This window comes from Physeter macrocephalus, chromosome 1 (assembly GCF_002837175.3).
Source record: "Physeter macrocephalus isolate SW-GA chromosome 1, ASM283717v5, whole genome shotgun sequence".
Lineage (NCBI taxonomy): Eukaryota > Metazoa > Chordata > Mammalia > Artiodactyla > Physeteridae > Physeter > Physeter macrocephalus.
The window spans coordinates 31,325,429-31,344,183 of record NC_041214.2 but is presented as its reverse complement, the minus strand read 5'-3'; positions in this window follow the sequence as shown (position 1 = coordinate 31,344,183).

The window sequence follows — 18,755 nt, the reverse complement described above, 5'->3', positions numbered from 1 at the left end:
TGGGCATATACCCTGAGAAAACCATAATTCAAAAAGAGTCATGTACCAAACTGTTCATTGCAGCTCTATTTACAATAGGCAGGACATGGAAGCAACCTAAGTGTCCATCAACAGATGAATGGATAAAGAAGATGTGGCACATATATACAATGGAATATTACTCAGCCATAAAAAGAAATGAAACTGAGTTATTTGTAATGAGGTGGATAGACCTGGAGTCTGTCATACAGAGTGAAGTAAGTCAGAAGGAGAAAAACAAATACTGTATGCTAACACATATATATGGAATCTAAGAAAAAAAATGTTATGAAGAGATTAGTGGTAGGACGGGAATAAAACACAGACCTACTAGAGCATGGACTTGAGGACATGGGGAGGGGGAAGGGTAAGCTGTGACGAAGTGAGAGAGTGGCAGGGACATATATGCACTACCAAATGTAAATTAGATAGCTAGTGGGAAGCTGCCGCATGGCACAGGGAGATCACCTCTGTGCTTTGTGACCATGAGAGGGGTGGGATAGGGAGGGTGGGAGGGAGGGAGACGCAAGAGGGAAGAGATATGGGAACATATGTATATGTATAACTGATTCACTTTGTTGTAAATGAGAAACTAACACACTATTGTAAAACAGTTATACTCCAATAAAGATGTTTAAAAAAAATACTGTTTATTTTCAAAGAATATTTATTGACATGAAAAATATCACAAAATAATGCTAATAAATGGTAGAAATTAATATATAAGATTATATGTCCAGTTTGATAATTTTGACATTATCTTGGGGATTGTTTCTTATCAGCATATATACACATGAATGTATATATATCTACACACACATACATGTGCTCTCACAAAGGAAAAGACTGGGAGAAAATATATCAAAATATGAACAATAAATATTTCTGAATATTGGAATTGCTGGTTCTTTTTAAAATCTTTTATCTTTTCTAATTTAAAAAAGTAATATACATGCACATGATTATTAAAATAGAAAACTACATTGCAAAAAGGTATATGCAAGGGAAACTAAACTTTCCTCACATTCCAGATCCCCCAGATCCCTCCCCAGAGGAAACATTTACACAGATCTCTTATGTCTGCATCCAGACATAAGAAATATTTTGTGTCCATATTGCCCTTTTTACATTTTTAAATTTTTTACACAGATGAGAGCATACTATCAATATTAACATTGTCCTACATCATCCTTTTTCTCTAACAACTGAGTTTGGGGATTATTTATCTATATACATCTACTTTCTTTCTAATGGCTGAATAACATTTCAATGTACCATGTGGACATTTAGGTTATTTTTAGTTTTTACTGTTTAAACATTCATTTTTTATATACGTTTTAAAAAATTTTTAAATTTTGTTTACTTTTGGCTATGTTGGGTCTTTGTAGCTGCCCGCAGGCTTTCTCTAGTTGCGGTGAGTGGGGGCTACTCTTCGTTGTGGTACACAGGCTTCTCATTGCGGTGGCTTCTCTTCTTGCAGAGCACGGGCTCTAGGCACGCAGCCTTCAGTAGTTGTGGCTTGCAGGCTCTAGAGCACAGGCTCAGTAGTTGTGGTGCATGGGCTTAGTTGCTCCACGGCATGTGGGATCTTCCCAGATCAGGGCTCAAATCCATGTCCCCTGCATTGGCAGGTGGATTCGTAACCACTGTGCCAACAGGGAAGCCCAAGGGTGGGACTGTTTTTGCAGCTCAGAGTCAGGCTGACTCAGGGCCTTCAGTGGCCAAGGGTATAACGTCCCCTTTAAAGCTCTAGCTACTGTCCTCTTCAGTTGAGTGAACTTCTCAGGCTGCTTTATTTTTTTTAATTTGGCTGTGCCGTGCACCTTGCGGGATCTTAGTTTCCTGATCAGGGATTGAACCCATTCCCTCAGCAGTGAAAGTGGGGAGTCCTAACCACTGAACTGCCAGGGAATTCCCACAAGGTTGCTTGTCTGGTTTTTATTTGATTTTTCTTCTTCTGCCTGTTATCTTTAATACACATTCTCTATCTTCATTTTTCCTTTAGATAGACTTAGGTGATCCATCTAGCTATTAACCTTTTCCATTAAATTTTTTTTACTATGGAAAATTTCAAACGTACAAATTTTGAGGAAACGGTAAAATGAAGAGTATACCTTCATATATCCATGACCCAGCTTCAAAAATACAGTGTATATACCCCTACACATTTTCCCCACAGATTTGCTTTTAAGCAGGTCAAAGAAACTTTTTTTAGTTTGATCAAAACAGATCAAACTAAACTTTTTTTTTTGTAGTTTGAGAACAGATCAAAATATGCAAAACCGTCTCCCCATCACCTTATCCTTTGTATACCACTCCTTAGTGAATAGCCCCATTCTCCCCCTGGAAGCCCAGGTCACCTCCTCCTTTGAATCCCCCACCATCCAGTTGATAAAATCTAGCTGGTCCTGCTTCCTACTCTTCCTACGCACTACTCCTCTCTATTCCCCTTGTCACTGTCCTGGTTCAGGCTTCTGCATCACTCTTCTGGATTGGCCCTTCTGCATGTCTGGAGCCCAACACTTGAGATATGGGACACTCTGAGACAACCAGCATTAGGGGTTTGGTATGTTTATTAGTTATCTATTGTTGTGTAAAAATTTCTCCAAAATTTAGCGTCTTTAAACCATACACATATATCATGTTACAGTTTCTGTGGGTCACGGATCTGGGCACAGCTGAGCTGGGTCCTCTACAGTCTCTCACAAGGCTGGAATCATGATTTTAACCCAGGGTCTGTGATCTCATCTGAAGGTTCAACTGGAGAAGAATAGGCTTCCAAGGTAACAACTCATTGCCTGTTGGACAGAGGGCTTCAGTTCCTTGCTGGCCATGAGCTAGAAGCTGCCCTCGGTTCTTTGCCACATGGTCCTCTACTACATGACTGCTTACCTCCTCAAAATGTTCAAACCCAGAGGCAATAGAGAATATCTGCTAGCAATGTAGAAGTTACAATATTTTATAACTTAATCATGGAAATGGTGTCCCATCACGTATTCCATAGAATCAACTCACTAGGTCTAGCCCACACTCAAGGAGAGGGAATTATGCAAGGGCATGAATACTAGGAGTTGGAGGATCATTAGGGGCCACCTTAGAAGTCTGCTTACCACAGTGAAACAGGAGAAGGTTTCCACAATGGCTAGAGGGCAGAACTGAAAAGAAAGCTGAGGCACTGGGAGAGCTTGTGGTCCCCACATGTCTGTGTTGGACTTGAGGCCCAAACTCCAGCATACAGAAACTCAGAGTAGGAGACTGGTGAATAAGAGCAAGCAACAGAAAGTTCTGCAGTTGAATACAGCACAAAATGTATTTATGTTTGCTAAAGGTTTTCTTGTCAGTAGAAATATTGGCTGCCAGGTATATTTATATTGCATTTTTCACGGGGAAGCAGGGTTTATATATCATTAAAATACAGAAGCATTTCTCAACTTTTTTTACCTCACTGACTATTGCATTTGTCTCCTTCAAGGGCTAGCTTTCCTTGGCTACCTCTGAAATGTGGATGTTGCCTAGAGTTGGGAATTGTGCTCTTTTTTCCTCTACCTCTCATTTCCCTCCCTCATAGTTCCTTCACTCTCATGCCATTAACAATGTGGAAAAAAAATTTCCAGATCTACCTCATTAGTTCTCACTTTTCCAGATGCCTATTTAAAATATCCAGCTGTTTCTTGGAACATTGCCACCAAGATGTAACATCATAATCCTCAACTTAACGTGTCTCAAGCCAGAGTTATCATCTCTCTCTTAGAATTAATCCTTCTGATACATATCCAGAGGAAATCATTAACCACAGTTACTGATTAACTATGGGGTAAGGGACTAGGGTTTCACAGTGGGGGGATTCCTACTTTTCATGTTAAACTTGTCTATGCTATTTTTACTTTTCACAAGGAACATGTTTAATATAAAAATATAATAAACAGCTCCTCCTCCTGACTTAAGCCATTGTGTTTCTGGTGATGGTTCCCCATCCCTGCTCACCCATACTCTGCCTCCTCCTTGATCCTCCCTCTTTCAGGGTCTATTCAAGTGTCTGAGGTGATAAGCAATGATGTCACTTTCTATTGTGACAATACTGAGGGATAATTAGAATACAAAATAGAGAGACTCAGGAAGAAGACCATGATAAACCTAAACTGGATGGGGCTATGGACAGGAACATAGGGCAGAAATTCTTGAAGGAGCCATTGACTTTGATATTGTTATGGCAGAATTTTACACTGATCTGAGAGGGATGAGACCAGCAAATTAGGTAAGCACTAGGAGTGGGCAGGTCAGAGGATCATGTAGTAGTTCCCGATTGGTGTTAGGGTGAAGTGTCTCACAGTGGCAGAGGCAGATTTAGAGTGAAATCATTAGAACTTAAGCTTCAGGGATCTGACATGTACACACCTCTTCCAGAGCTTCAGGGAGGACACTAGAAGAATTTTCTAATAGTGATACATTTTTGTAAACTTTGGAAAAATAAGAAATTGATTTCCACTTATAATTCTCCTGTGTCACACCTCTTGAGTTGTGTAGCATTGGAATGGCCATGAACATTTTGGGAATCTGATTAAGGGGAACTCAAGTAGGAGAAACATTTAGTTTGGATTTAGTGAAGGGTATTTATGTACTCATCAGTCAATTCTATATATAGTAATTTATTTCTTGCTGTCCTGGGTTAGAAATGCCTTCCAGGAGAACTCCTATTGTCCAATATACTGATTTACCTGGGATCATGACGTGAAAGTACAAAGTGAGAGGATGGATTGCCTTACGAAGTTGTCCATAGAACCTGGCAATGGAAGTATATGAGGAGTGGAAATATGGTTTGAAATATACAGATCCAGATGTTAATCTGTGGAATATTTTAGCAATCATTACACATGAATAATTATAAGCAGGTAATTCTATTCTTATTCATGCCTTTGGGAATATACTTAGTGACCAAACATTTATAACTATAAATACTTAATACATCCTTAAACTTTTTTGGATGGGACTTCCATGAACTAGAATTTGTCAGGATTTCCGTGTTTAAATTTCTGGCTGATTTGATGCCACATATTGATATGGACAAAGAAATATAAAACTCAAAATGTGCCACTACAACTGGAACATTAACAACATACCAATGAGTGAGCATCATCAGTTCAAAACGTGTTTAAAATTAGTCCTTGTGTTAGTTTACTAAGATTGCCATAACAAAGTACCACAGAGTGGGTGGCTTAAACAACAGAAATTTATTTTCTCACAGTTCTGGTGGCTAAGAGTCTGAGATCAAGGTGTCAGCAAAGTTTTTTTCTTCTGAAGCCTCTCAGCTTGGTTTGTAGATGGCTATAGATGGAGGAAAAGCATTCGACAAAATCCACACCCATTCATGATAAAAACTCAATATTGTCAAGATGTCATTTCTTCCCAACTTCATCTATGGGTTCAACAAAATCCCAATAAAATTCCAGCAAGTTATTTTGTAGATATTTACAAACTGATTCTAAATTGTATATGGGGTGATGTCACCAAGATGGCAATGTAGGAGACCCCAGTCTCTGTCCTCCCACAAAAATCAACAATTAGATGGGTATCCACAAATAAAAACAGCCTGGGAGACCTCAGGATTCAACTTAAGAAACTTCAGCAACACAGTAGGAAAAAAAAATTTGTTTAAACCTGAGACTAACTCACAAAAAGGGAAGAAAGAACAGCTTCATTTTGCCTGTATCATCCTATCCCCCAGGTCAGCACTGCTCAGCTCCAAGAGGGAATTCCCCAGCTAGAAAGAATTCTCCTCATCAGTAAAGGGAGAGCAGGATGAACAACCAGCCTTTGGGGGCAATACACAAATGACCTGGTTCAGTTTTACCCCACCCGGAGACTGGCAAAGCTGAGACATATAGAGCTATGTAGATATATAGAGGTATAGAGACATATAGACATATAGAGACAGCTAGGAACAGGCACTCACAATATCAACCATGTGGTGGGAGCCCCTGCATTTTCCAGTGACCAGATTTTCAGGGGACCCCAGCAGCTTTTCCCACACACCACTATGAGTGTGTCTGCAACATCCCCTGCCACTAAACAGACACCTGCAGCTGGCTCCCACAGCCAAGTGTGTGCACACAACTGGCTCCAGCCACCACCAGTGCCTGCCCTGATCTCCAGCTGCTAGACCCAAAAACCACTGCAACCATTGTAGACTCCCCACAACAAAAGACCACACACTTGTCAATGTCGTGGGCCCCATCAGCCTGAGCCATTGTCAACACACACACCTTAGACTTGGAGCTGCCACATGTCCCTGCACATGACACCTTACATCACTAGACCCTGGGTCAGAGCATTCTCCTGTGTACCCCACTCACAGGTAAATGTCTTTCCTTACCAAAGTTGGTTCATAAAGTCTGGAAGAGGTGACTTCTTTCTCAAATGTGTAGACTCCTATGAAAGGCTACAAAGATGACAAAGAATCAGGGAAACATGACACCACTAAAGGAACACAGTAAACTTCTAGTAACTGACCACAAAGAAGTGGAAATACATGAATTTTCAAAATAATTGGTCTAAAGATGCCCAACAGCTATAAGAGGAGACAAACAATTTAACGAGATCAGGCAAACAATATAAGAACAAAACGGGAAGTTTAACAAAGAGATAGATAACAATAAAGAGCCAAGCAGAAATTTTGGAGTTGAAGAATTAAATTGAAGCATTAAATTAAAGAATTAAACTGAAGAATTCAATAGAGAGCTTCCACACTAGACTGGACCAAGCAGAAGAAAGAATCAGTGAATGTGATTGAAGACAGATCATTTGAAAATATTCAGTTAGAGGAGCAGAAAGAATGAAAAGAAAAGAAGAAAGCCTGTGGAACCTATGAGACTCCATTAAGATAAACAATCTATGCATCATTGGAGTCCCAGAAGGAGAAGAGAGGGAGAAATAAGTAGAAAGCTTATTTAAAGAAATAATGGCTGAAAATTTCCCAAACCTGGGGAGAAATTTGGAAATCCAAGTTCATGAAGCTAATTTCATCTTTCAATCCAAAACGATCTTCCCCTAGACAAATTATAATAAAACAGTCTAAAATCAAAGACAAAGAGAGAATTTTTAAAGCAGCAAGAGAAAAAACTTTCTTTCATACAGGAGAACCCCCATATTGCTACCAGTGAGTTTTTCAACAGAAATCTTGCAGGCCTGGAGAAGGGGCATGGCATATTCAAAGTGCTGAAAGAAAAAAACTGCCATCAAAAATACTTGACCTGGCAGAAATGAAAGCAAGATAAAGCCTGTTCCAAACAAACAAAAACTCAGAGTTCATCACCATTAGTCCGGCCATACAAGAAATGATGAAAGGAATTCTTCAAACTGAAACAAAAGGACGCTAATTAGTAACATGAAAACATATGAAAATACAACACATCAGAAAATAATACTCTAACGGGCTTCCCTGGTGGCACAGTGGTTAAGAATCCACCTGCCAATGCAGTGGACACCGGTTCAAGCCCTGGTCTGGGAAGACCCCACATGCTCCGGAGCAACTAAGCCTGTGCACCACAACTACTGGGCCTGCGTGCCTAGAAGCCGTGCTCCACAACAAGAGAAGCCACCGCAACGATAAACCTGTGCACCGCAACGAAGAGTAGCCCTCGCTCACCGCAACTAGAGAAAGCCTGTGTGCAGCAATGAAGACCCAACGCAGCCAAAAATAAATAAATAAAATAAATTTATTTTTTTAAAAAAGGAAAGAAAAGAATACTCTAGGGAATTCCCTGGGGTCCAGTGTTTAGGAGCTGGTGCTTTCACTGCCGTGGGCCCAGGTTCAATCCCTGGTCAGGGAACTAAGACCCCACAAGCCATGTGGCACATCCAGAAAAAAACCCCAAAACTCTAATACTGTAATATGGAGGTGTGTTAACCACTTAACCCTAGAATAAAGGTAAAAGAACAAAAGTATTAAAAATAACTATAGCTACAATAATTTCTTAATGGATACACAATATAGAGACATTGAAAACATAAGAAGGAGAGGAGTAGTAAAAGGGTAGAGTAAAAGGGTAGGTATGTGACTGAAATTAAGTTGTTATTAGCTTAAAACATATTGTTATAGATGTTTCAAGTAAGCCACAGGGTAACCAGAAAACAAAAACCTATAGTAGGGCTTCCCTGGTGGCGCAGTGGTTGAGAGTCTGCCTGCCAATGCAGGGGACACGGGTTCATGCCCCGGTCCAGGAAGATCCCACATGCCGCGGAGTGGCTGGGCCCGTGAGCCATGGCCACTGAGCCTGCGTGTCCGGAGCCTGTGCTCTGCAATGGGAGCGGCCACAACAGTGAGAGGCCTGCATACTGCAAAACAAAAAAACAAAAAAACAAAGGAGTACAAAACAGCTAGAAAACAATTAACAAGATGGGAACAGTAAGTCCTTATCTATCAACAATTACTTTAAATTTAAATAGATTAAATTCTACAATAAAAAGGCATCAAATGGATGAACAAATTTTTTTAAAAACCAGACTATATGCTGCTGCAAGAAACCCACTTTAGGTTCAAGGTCATATGTAGGCTCAAAGTGGAGGAATAGAAAAAAATACTCCATGCTAGTTGAATACCAAAAGAAAAAATAGACTTTAAGTCACAAGCTATAAGAGGCAAAGAACAGGGTCAATTAACCAAGAGGATATAACAATTATAAATACATATGCACCCAGCATCAGAGCATCTAAATATATTAAGTAAATGCTAACAGATCTGAAGACAGAAATAGGTAGCAACACAACAGTTGTAAGAAAATTCAATACCCAATTTTCAGCAATGGAAAGATCTTCCAGACAGAAAATTAATAAAGAAAATATTGGACTTGAACTATACTTGAGACCAAATGGAGCTAACAGACATAAAGAGAACGTTCCATCTAACAGCAGAAGAATACATATTCTTCTCAAAAGCCCATGGGACATTTTCCAGGACAGGTCATATGTTAGGTCACAAAATAAATCTTAATGAGTTTAAAATGACTGAAATCATACCAGCTCTCATTTCTGACCACAGTGCTATGAAACTAGAAATCAATAACAGGAGGAAAACTGGAAAATTCACAAATATGTGGAAATTAAACAACACACTCCTGAACAACTAATAAGTCAAAGATGAAATCAAAAAATATCTTGAGACAAATGAAAATTGGAAATACAACATACCAAAACTTATGGTATGCAGCAAAAGCTGTGATAAGAGGAAAGTGTAGAGTGATAAATATCTACATTAAGAAAAAAAGAAATATCTCAAACAAACAATCTAATTTTACACCTCAAGGAACTAGAAAAAGAAAAAACAAACTAATCGCAAAGTTAGCAGAAAGAAGGAGATAAGAAAAATCAGAGCAAAAGTAAATGAAATAAAGAATAGAAAAACAATAGAAAGGATCAATGAAGCTAAAAGTTTGCTTTGAAAGATAACCAATAGACAAAACTTAGCTAGATTTACCAAGAAAAAAAGACATAACTCAAATGAATAAAATTATACATGAAAGAGAAGACGTTATAACTGATATCACAGAAATACAAAGAATCATAAGAGACTACTGTGAACAATTATATGTCAACAAAACGGACAACCTAGAACAAATGGATAACTCCCTGGAAACATTCGACCTACCAAGACTGAATCATGAAGAAATAGAAAAATCAAACCAACAACAAGTAATGAGATTGATCAGTAATCAAATCCTCCTAACAAGGAAAAGTCCAGGTTGCTTTATGGGTGAATACAACAAAACTTTTAAAAAACTAATGCCATTCCTTCTTAAACTTTTCCAAAAAATTGAAGAGGAAGGAACACTCTCAAACTCATTTTACAAGGTCAACATTACCTTTTTACCACAGCCAGATAAGGATACTACAAGAAAAGAAAACTACAAGCCAATATACCTGATGAATATAGATGAACTGCATGAAAAATGAACTATCTGAAAAAGAAATAAAGAAAATAATTCTACTTAGAATAACACCAAAAACAATAAGCTACTTAGGAATCAATTTAACCAAGGAAGTAAAAGGTCTATACACCAAAAAATGTTAGATATTGGTGAAAGAAATTGAGGAAGATACAAAAAAATGGAAAGATCTCTCATGTTCATGGATTGGAAGAGTTAATATTGTTAAAGTGTCCACACTATTCAAAGTCATCTATAGATTCAAAGCAGTTCCTACTAAAATTCCAATATCATTTTTTCACAGAAATAGAAAACACAATCCTAAAATTCATTTACAATCACCCCAAAAGACCCCAAATAGCCAAAACAATTCTGAGAAAGAACAGAGCTTGAGGCATCACGCTTCCTGATTTCACACTTTTAATACAAAGCTATAGTAATCAAAACAACATGGTATTGCCACAGAAACATACACATAGACAAATGGAAGAGACTTGAGATCACAGAAGTAAACCCACACATATGTGGTCAACTAATGTGTAATGAGGATAATATACTCTCTTCAAAAAATAGTGTTGGAAAACAGGATATTCACATTAAAAAGAATGAATTTAGACCCTTATCTTACACCATTCACAAAAACTAACCTACAATGGATTAAAGACTTAAAAATAAGGCCCAAAACTATAAAATTTCTAGAAGAAAACAGGGAAAAAAAACCTTACCATGTCTCGGCAATGATTTTTTAGATATGACACTAAAAGCACAAGCAACAAAAGCAAAAGTGGGGGTGGAGTCAAGATGGCATACTAGGAGGACATGGAATTCGCATCTTCTCACAACTAGGACACCTACCAGGCACCGGAGGGGGAACCACGGACACCTAAGGGGATGGGAGGAACCCCCAGCAACTGGGTAGGATGTGGGGTGTGGGGGGAGTGAAGGGGGAGGAGATGTGGAGGCAGGACGGGACTGGCACCCCCGAGAGGTGGCTGGGGAAGGGGATGGGATCCCACGCCAGAAGGGGGAAATTGGGGAACCACTGGGAGGGCAGAGGATCAAAAGGGAGCATGGCCAGGTTTCCCCTGCCCATTTGGTCCCCCAGGAACCTGCTGAGATCCCAGGCCTGATCCTCTGCCCATGGAGGCCCACTTGAGCCACATAAGTCCTGAGGGAGTGGGAGGGAGGGAAGGGCGTGCAAAAGTAAAGGCTGGACCTCCAGGACCGGCACCCCTGAGGGGTGGCTGGGGGAGGGGAGGAGTTCTTACACCCAGAGGGACCCACCCACAGTTAGGGGTCCAGTGGTGACGGGGGAGACCCTGGGGGAGATGGTGGGGGAGGGGCGTGAAGGAATGGAAGGGAATGTGGCCAGTGCTTTCCCTGTCCAACAGACTGGGGAGTCTGTTGGGATCCTGGGTCTAATCCTCTGCCCTCAGAGCCTCCCTCCTGCCGCGAAGAACCCAAGTCCTGCCCCTACACTCTACCCAGGGCCCTACCTCTACACTTGGAGACCCCCTCCAAAGTGTTGGGCCTAAACCCCACCCACACACCCTCACTCAGGGCCCTATCTCCAAACTCTGGAACTCCACACTCCAGAGGCCCTCCTTTCCATGTGCTGCCTCTCTCCTTCAGCATGCAGGTCCTAAGCAGAGGCCTCGCCCCATGTTTGAACATCACCCGCCTAGGTCCTGCCCCATGCTCAAACTTCACCCCTCCACCAGCCTAGGTCCTGCCTTACCCTAAACTCCGCCCCTGCCTAAGTTCCACCCTCGCCTAAACTCCACCCCCATAGCCAAGGCTTTTATTTTTTTCCTCTTTTAGACTGGGGTTCTGTTTTACCTTGTTGATTCATTGTTGTTGATACTTTTATATTTTGATTTTTCCTAATAAATCTTTTATTTTTCTAATTTTATTTTATTCTTTGTACTTTGTTATTGTTCTCTCCTTTTGGCTTGTTCTCCATCCCACCCCTCTGTTTTTTTCTATTTTCTGTTGTGGTTTTATTTTACCTTGTTGCAGTTGTTTCAATTATAGTTTTAGTTTTCCTAATATATTTTGTATCTTTTAAATTTTATTTTGTTTTTTATGCTTTGATATTCTACTGCTCATTTTTTTCCTTTTTTTTCTTTTCTTTCTTTTCTTTACCATGCCACTAAGCTTGCGAGATCTTGGTTCCCAGGCTGGAAGTCGGGCTCAAGCTCCTGTGGTGGGACCTCCGAGTCCAAACTGCTGGACTAACAGAGAACCTCAGACCCCAGGGAATACAAATCGGAGTGAGGCCTCCCAGAGGTCCTCATCTCAGCACCAAGACCCAGCTCTATCCAACTGCCTGCACACTCCAGTGCTGGACGACTCAGGCCAAACAACCAGTAAGACAGGAATACAGCACCACCCATCAAAAAGAGAAAAAAAAAAGAAATGACAAAAAAATATGTTACAGATGAAGGAACAAAGTAAAAACCTACAAGACCTAATAAATGAAGATGAAATAGGCAACCTACCTGAAAAAGAATTAAGAATAATGATAGTAAAGATGATCCAAAATCTCGGAAACAGAATGAAGAAAATACAAGAAACATTTAACAAGGATCTAGAAGAACTAAAGAGCAAACAAACAAAAATGAACACTAAAACTGAAATTTAAAATACTCTAGAAGGAATCAATAGCAGAAAAACTGAGGCAGAAGAACAGATAAGTAAGCTGGAAGATAAAATGGTGGAAGTAACTGCCAGGGAGTAGAATAAAGAAAAAAGAATGAAAAAAATTGAGGACAGTCTCAGAGACCTCTGGGACAACATTAAACACACCAACATTTGAATTATAGGGGTCCCAGAAGAAGAAGAGAAATAGTAAGGGTCTGAGAAAATATTTGAAGAGATTGTAGTCAAAAACTTCCCTAACATGGGAAAGAAAATAGTCAATCAAGTCCAGGAAGCATGGAGAGTCCCATACAGGATAAACCCAAAGAGAAGCACTCCAAGACACGTATTAATGAAACTATCAAAAAGTAAATACAGAGAAAAAATATTAAAAGCAGCAAGGGAAGAGCAACAAATAACATACAAGGGAATCGCCATAAAGTGAACAACTGATTTCAGCAGAAAATCTGCAAGCCAGAAGGGAGTGGCAGGATATATTTAAAGAAATGAAAGGGAAACACCTCCAACCAAGATTACTCTACCCAGCAAGGACCTCATTCAGATTTGATGGAGAAATTAAAACCTTTTCAGATAAGCAAAAGTTAAGAGAATTCAGCACCACGAAACCAGCTTTACAACAAATGCTAAAGGAACTTCTCTACATGTCTGGAGACGGTGCTCCACAACAGAAGAGGCCACAGCAGTGAGAGGTCTGTGTACTACAAAAAACAACAACAACAACAAAAAAACCAAGACCCATACATATACTGCCTACAAGAGACCCACTTCAGACCTAGGGACACGTACAGATTAAAAGTGAAGGGATGGAAAAAGATATTTCATGCAAATATAAATCAAAAAAAGCTGGGGTAGCAATCCTCATATCAGACAAAACAGACTTTAAAATAAAGACTATTACGAGAGACAAAGAAGCTCCAGGATAGACCATATTTTGGGTTACAAATCAAGCCCCGGTAAATTTATGAAAATTGAAATCATATCAAGTATCCTTTCTGACCACAACACTAAGAGACTAGATATCAATTACAGGAAAAAAACTGTAAAAAATACAAATACATGGACGCTAAACAATATGCTACTAAATAACCAAGAGATCACTGAAAAAATCAAAGAGGAAATAAAAATATACCTAGAAACAAATAATAATGAAAACATAACAAACCAAAAACTATGGGATGCATCAAAAGCAGTTCTAAGAGGGAAGTTTATAGTAATAAAATCCTACCTCACGAAACAAGAAAAATCTCAAATAAACAACCTAACCTTACACCTAAAGCAATTAGAAAAAGAAGAACAAAAAAACCCCAAAGTTAGCAGAAGGAAAGAAATCATAAAGATCAGATCAGAAATAAATGAAAAAGAAATGAAGGAAACAATAGAAAAGATCGATAAAACTGAAAGCTGGTTCTATGAGAAGATAAACAAAATTGATAAACCATTAGCCAGACTCTTCAATAAAAAAAGGGAGAAGACTCAAAACAGCAGAATTAGAAATGAAAAAGGAGAAGTAACAACTGACACTGCACAAATACAAAGGATCATGAGAGATTACTACAAGCAAGTATATGCCAAGAAAATGGACAAACTGGAAGAAATGAACACAGTCTTAGAAAAGCACAACCTTCCGTGAGTGAACCAGGAAGAAATAGAAAATATAAAGAGACCAATCACAAGCACTGAAATTGAAACTGTGATTAAAAATCTTCCAACAAACAAAAGCCCAGGATCAGATGTCTTCAAAGGCGAATTCTATCAAACATTTAGAAAAGAGCTAATACGTATCCTTCTCAAACTCTTCCAAAATATAAGAGAAGGAGGAACACTCCCAAACTCTTTCTACAAGGCCACCATCACCCTGATACCAAAACCAGACAAAGATGTCACAAAAAAAGAAAACTACAGGCAAAATCACTGATGAACATAGATGCAAAAACCCTCAACAAAATACCAGCAAACAGAATCCAACAGCACATTAAAAGGATCATTCATTCTCAATGGTGAAAAACTGAAACCATTTCCTCTAAGATCAGGAAAAAGACAAGGTTGCCCACTCTCACCAGTATTATTCAACAGAGTTTTGGAAGTTTTAGCCATGGCAATCAGAGAAGAAAAAGAGATAAAAGGAATACAAATCAGAAAAGAAGAAGTAAAAGTGTCACTGTTGCAGATGACATGATACTATACATGGAGAATCCTAAAAATGCTACCAGACAACTACTAGAGCTAATCAATGAATTTAGTAGAGTAGCAGGATACAAATTAATGCACAGAAATCTCTTGCATTCCTATACATTAATGATGAAAAATCTGAAAGAGAAATTAAGGAAACACTCCCATTTACCACTGCAACAAAAAGAATAAAATACCTAGGAATAAACCTACCTAAGGAAACAAAAGACCTGTATGCAGAGGTCAGAATGGCCATGATCAAAAAATCTACAAACAATAAATGCTGGAGAGTGTGGGGAGAAAAGGGACCTTCTTGCACTGTTGGTGGGAATGTAAATTGATACAGCCACTATGGAGAACAGTATGGAGTTTCCTTAAAAAACTAGAAATAGAACTACCATATGACCCAGCAATCCCACTACTGGGCATATACCCTGAGAAAACCATAATTCAGAAAGAGTCATGTACCACAATATTCATTGCAGCACTATTTATAACAGCCAGGACATGGAAGCAACCTAAGTGTCCATCGACAGGTGAATGGATAAAGAAGATGTGGCACATATATGCAAAGGAATATTACTTAGCCATTAAAAGAAACAAAAATTGAGTTCTTTGTAGTGAGGTGGATGGACCTAGCGTGGGTCATACAGAGTGAAGTAAGTCAGAAAGAGAAAAACAAATACTGTATGCTAACACGTATATATGGAATCTAAAAAAAATGGTTCTGATGAACTTAGGGGCAGGACAGGAATAAAGATGTAGACATAGAGAATGGACTTGAAGACACAGGGAGGGGGAAGGTTAAGCTGGGACGAATTGAGAGAGTGACGTTGACATATATACACTACCAAATGTAAAATAGATAGCTAGTGGGAAGCAGCTGCATAGCACAGGGAGATCAGCTCGGTGCTTTGCGACCACCTAGAGCAGTGAGATAAGGAGGGTGGGAGGGAGATGCAAGAGGGAGGGGATATGGGGATATGCGTATGCATATAGCTGATTCACTTTGTTGTACAGCAGAAACTAACACAACATTGTAAAGCAATTATACTCCAATAAAGGTGTTAAAGGAGAAAAGAAAAGAAAAAAAAAAAGCAAAAGTAAGTAAGTTGGGCTACATTAAACAAAAAGACACATCCAAAAAATCAATCAACGGAATGAAATGAAATGATAACCTAGGAATGGGAGAAAATATTTACAAACCATATATCCGATAAAGGGTTAACATCCAAAATATATAAGAATTCATACAAACTCAATAGAAAAAAAACCAAATAATCTAACTTGGTTTCGGGGTAAAGGACCTGAATACATATTTTCCCAAAGGAAACATACATATGGTCAACAAGTACATGAAAAGGTGATTAAGATCACTAATCATCAAGGAAATGAAAATCAAAACCACAATGTGATATCACCTCACACCTGTTAGAAAGTCTATTATCAAAAAGAAAAGAGATGAATAACAAAGCCTGGCAAGGATGTGGAGAAAAAGGAACCCTCGTGCACTGTTGTTGAGAATGTAAATTGGTGCAGCCACTATGGAAAACAGTATGGAGGTTCCTTAAAAAATTGAAAATAGAACTACATATGATGCAGCATTCCCACTTCTGGGTATATATCCAATGGAACTGATATCACTATTTTGAAGAGATATCTGCACTTCCGTGTTCATTGCAGCATTATTCACAGTAGCCAAGACAAGAAAACAAAGTGTCCACCCATGGATGAATGGGTAAAGAAAATGTGATTGTTTATATATAAATGTGATTGTATATATATATATATATATATATATATATATATATATATATATATCTGCATGGGATATTATTCTGTCACAAAAAATCTTGCCATTCGCAAAAACATGGATGAATCTGGAGGACATTATGCTAAGTAAAATGAGACAGAGAAAGACTAAGAGCATATGATCTCACTTATATGTGGAATCTAAAAACATTAACGTCATAGGAATAGAGAGCAGATTGATAGTTACCAGGGAATAAGGGGTAGGGAAAAAGGGAAAATGTTGGCCAAAGGTTACAAACTTTCAATTATAATGTGAATAAGTTTCAGGGATCTAATGCACATCATGGTGACTATCGATAACAATATCTTATTGTATACTTGAAAGTTGCTAGGGACCTTAAATGCTCTCACCATATGAAGAACAACAAAAATGGTAATTATGTGAGGTGAACGATGTGTTAACTAACCTTATTGTGGCAAACATTTCACAATATATACATATATCAAATTGTCACTGTACACCTTACACTTACACAACCTTATACATCAATTATATCACAATAAAGCTGGGAAAAAATAAAATTAAGAATTTTAAACAATAAACAAAGTTTATGTAGAAAGGCAAAAAATCCAGAGTGATAAATATAATTTTGAAGGAGCAGAACAAAGTTAGAAGATTGACATAACTCAGATTCAAGACTTACTATAAAGCCACAGTAATCAAGATGGTGCAGTATTGGCAAAAGAATAGGCAAATAGATTAATGGCACAGAACTGAGAGCACAGAAATAGACCCTAATAAATATAATCAACTAATCTTTGACAAAGGAGCAAAGATGATACAATGGAAAAAATATATTTTCAACAAATGGTGCTGGAACAACTGGACATCCACATGCAGAAAAAAAAAAGAATCTAGACACAGATCTTACATTCTTCACAAAAAAATTAACTCAAAATGGATCATAGACCTAAATGTAAAATGCAAAACTTATTATAAAACTCCTAGGTGATAACATATGAGAAAACCTAGATGCCCTTGGGTAAGGTGATACCTTTTTAGCTACAACAAAGATACAATCCATGAAAGAAATAATTGATAAGCCAGATTTCAGTAAAATTAAAATCTTCTGCTCTGCAAAAGACAATGTCAAGAGAATCAGAAGACAAGCCACAGACTGGGAGAAAATATTTGCAAAAGGAACATCTGATAATGGGCTGTTATCCAAAATATACAAAGAATTTTTAAAACCAAAGCATAAGAAAATAAACAACCCAAATAAATGGACCAAAGACCTTAACAGACATCTCACCAAAGAAGATATACAATGGCAAATATGCATATGAAAAGATGCTCTACTGCACAAGCTATCAGAGAAGTGCAAATTAAAACAACAATGAGATACCACTATATAACTATTAGGATGGCCAGAATCTGGAGCACTGACAACACCAAATGCTAAAGAGGATGTGGAGCAACAGGAACTCTCTTACATTGCTGGTGGGAATGCAAAAGAGTACAGCCACTTTGGAAGACAATTTGGCAGTGTTTTACAAAACTAAAAATACTCTTACTATATAATCCAGCCATCACACTCCTTGGTATTTACCCAAGGAACGGAAAACTTATGTCCACACAAAGACCTGCACAGGAATGTTTACAGCAGCTTTATTCATAATTGCCAAAACTTGGTAGCAACCAACATGTCCCTCAGTAGGTGAATGGGTAAATAAACTGTGGTCCATCTGGACAATGAATTATTATTCACTATAAAGAAATGAGCCATCAAGCCATGAAAAGACATGGAAGAGGCTTAAATGCATATTACTAAGTGAGAGAAGCCAGTCTGAAAAGGCTACCTACTGTATGATTCCAACCATATGACAGTCTAGAAAAGGCAAAACTATGGAAGCAGTAAAAGATCACCAGTTGCCAGGAATAAAGGAAGGAGGGAGGGATGAACAGGCAGAGCACAGAGGGTTTTTACAGCAATGACACTACTCTGTATGACACCATAATAGTTGACACATATCATAATGCATTTGTCAAAACCCATAAAACCCTAATATAAAATATGAACTTTGGGTGATAATGATGTGTCAGAGTAGGTTTATCAATTGTAACAAATGAATCATTCTGGTGTGGGATTTTGATACTGCGGGAGGCTGTGTGTGTGCTGGGCAGGGAGTTACATGAGAAATCTCTGTACCTTCTGCTCAGTTTTGCTGTGACCCTAA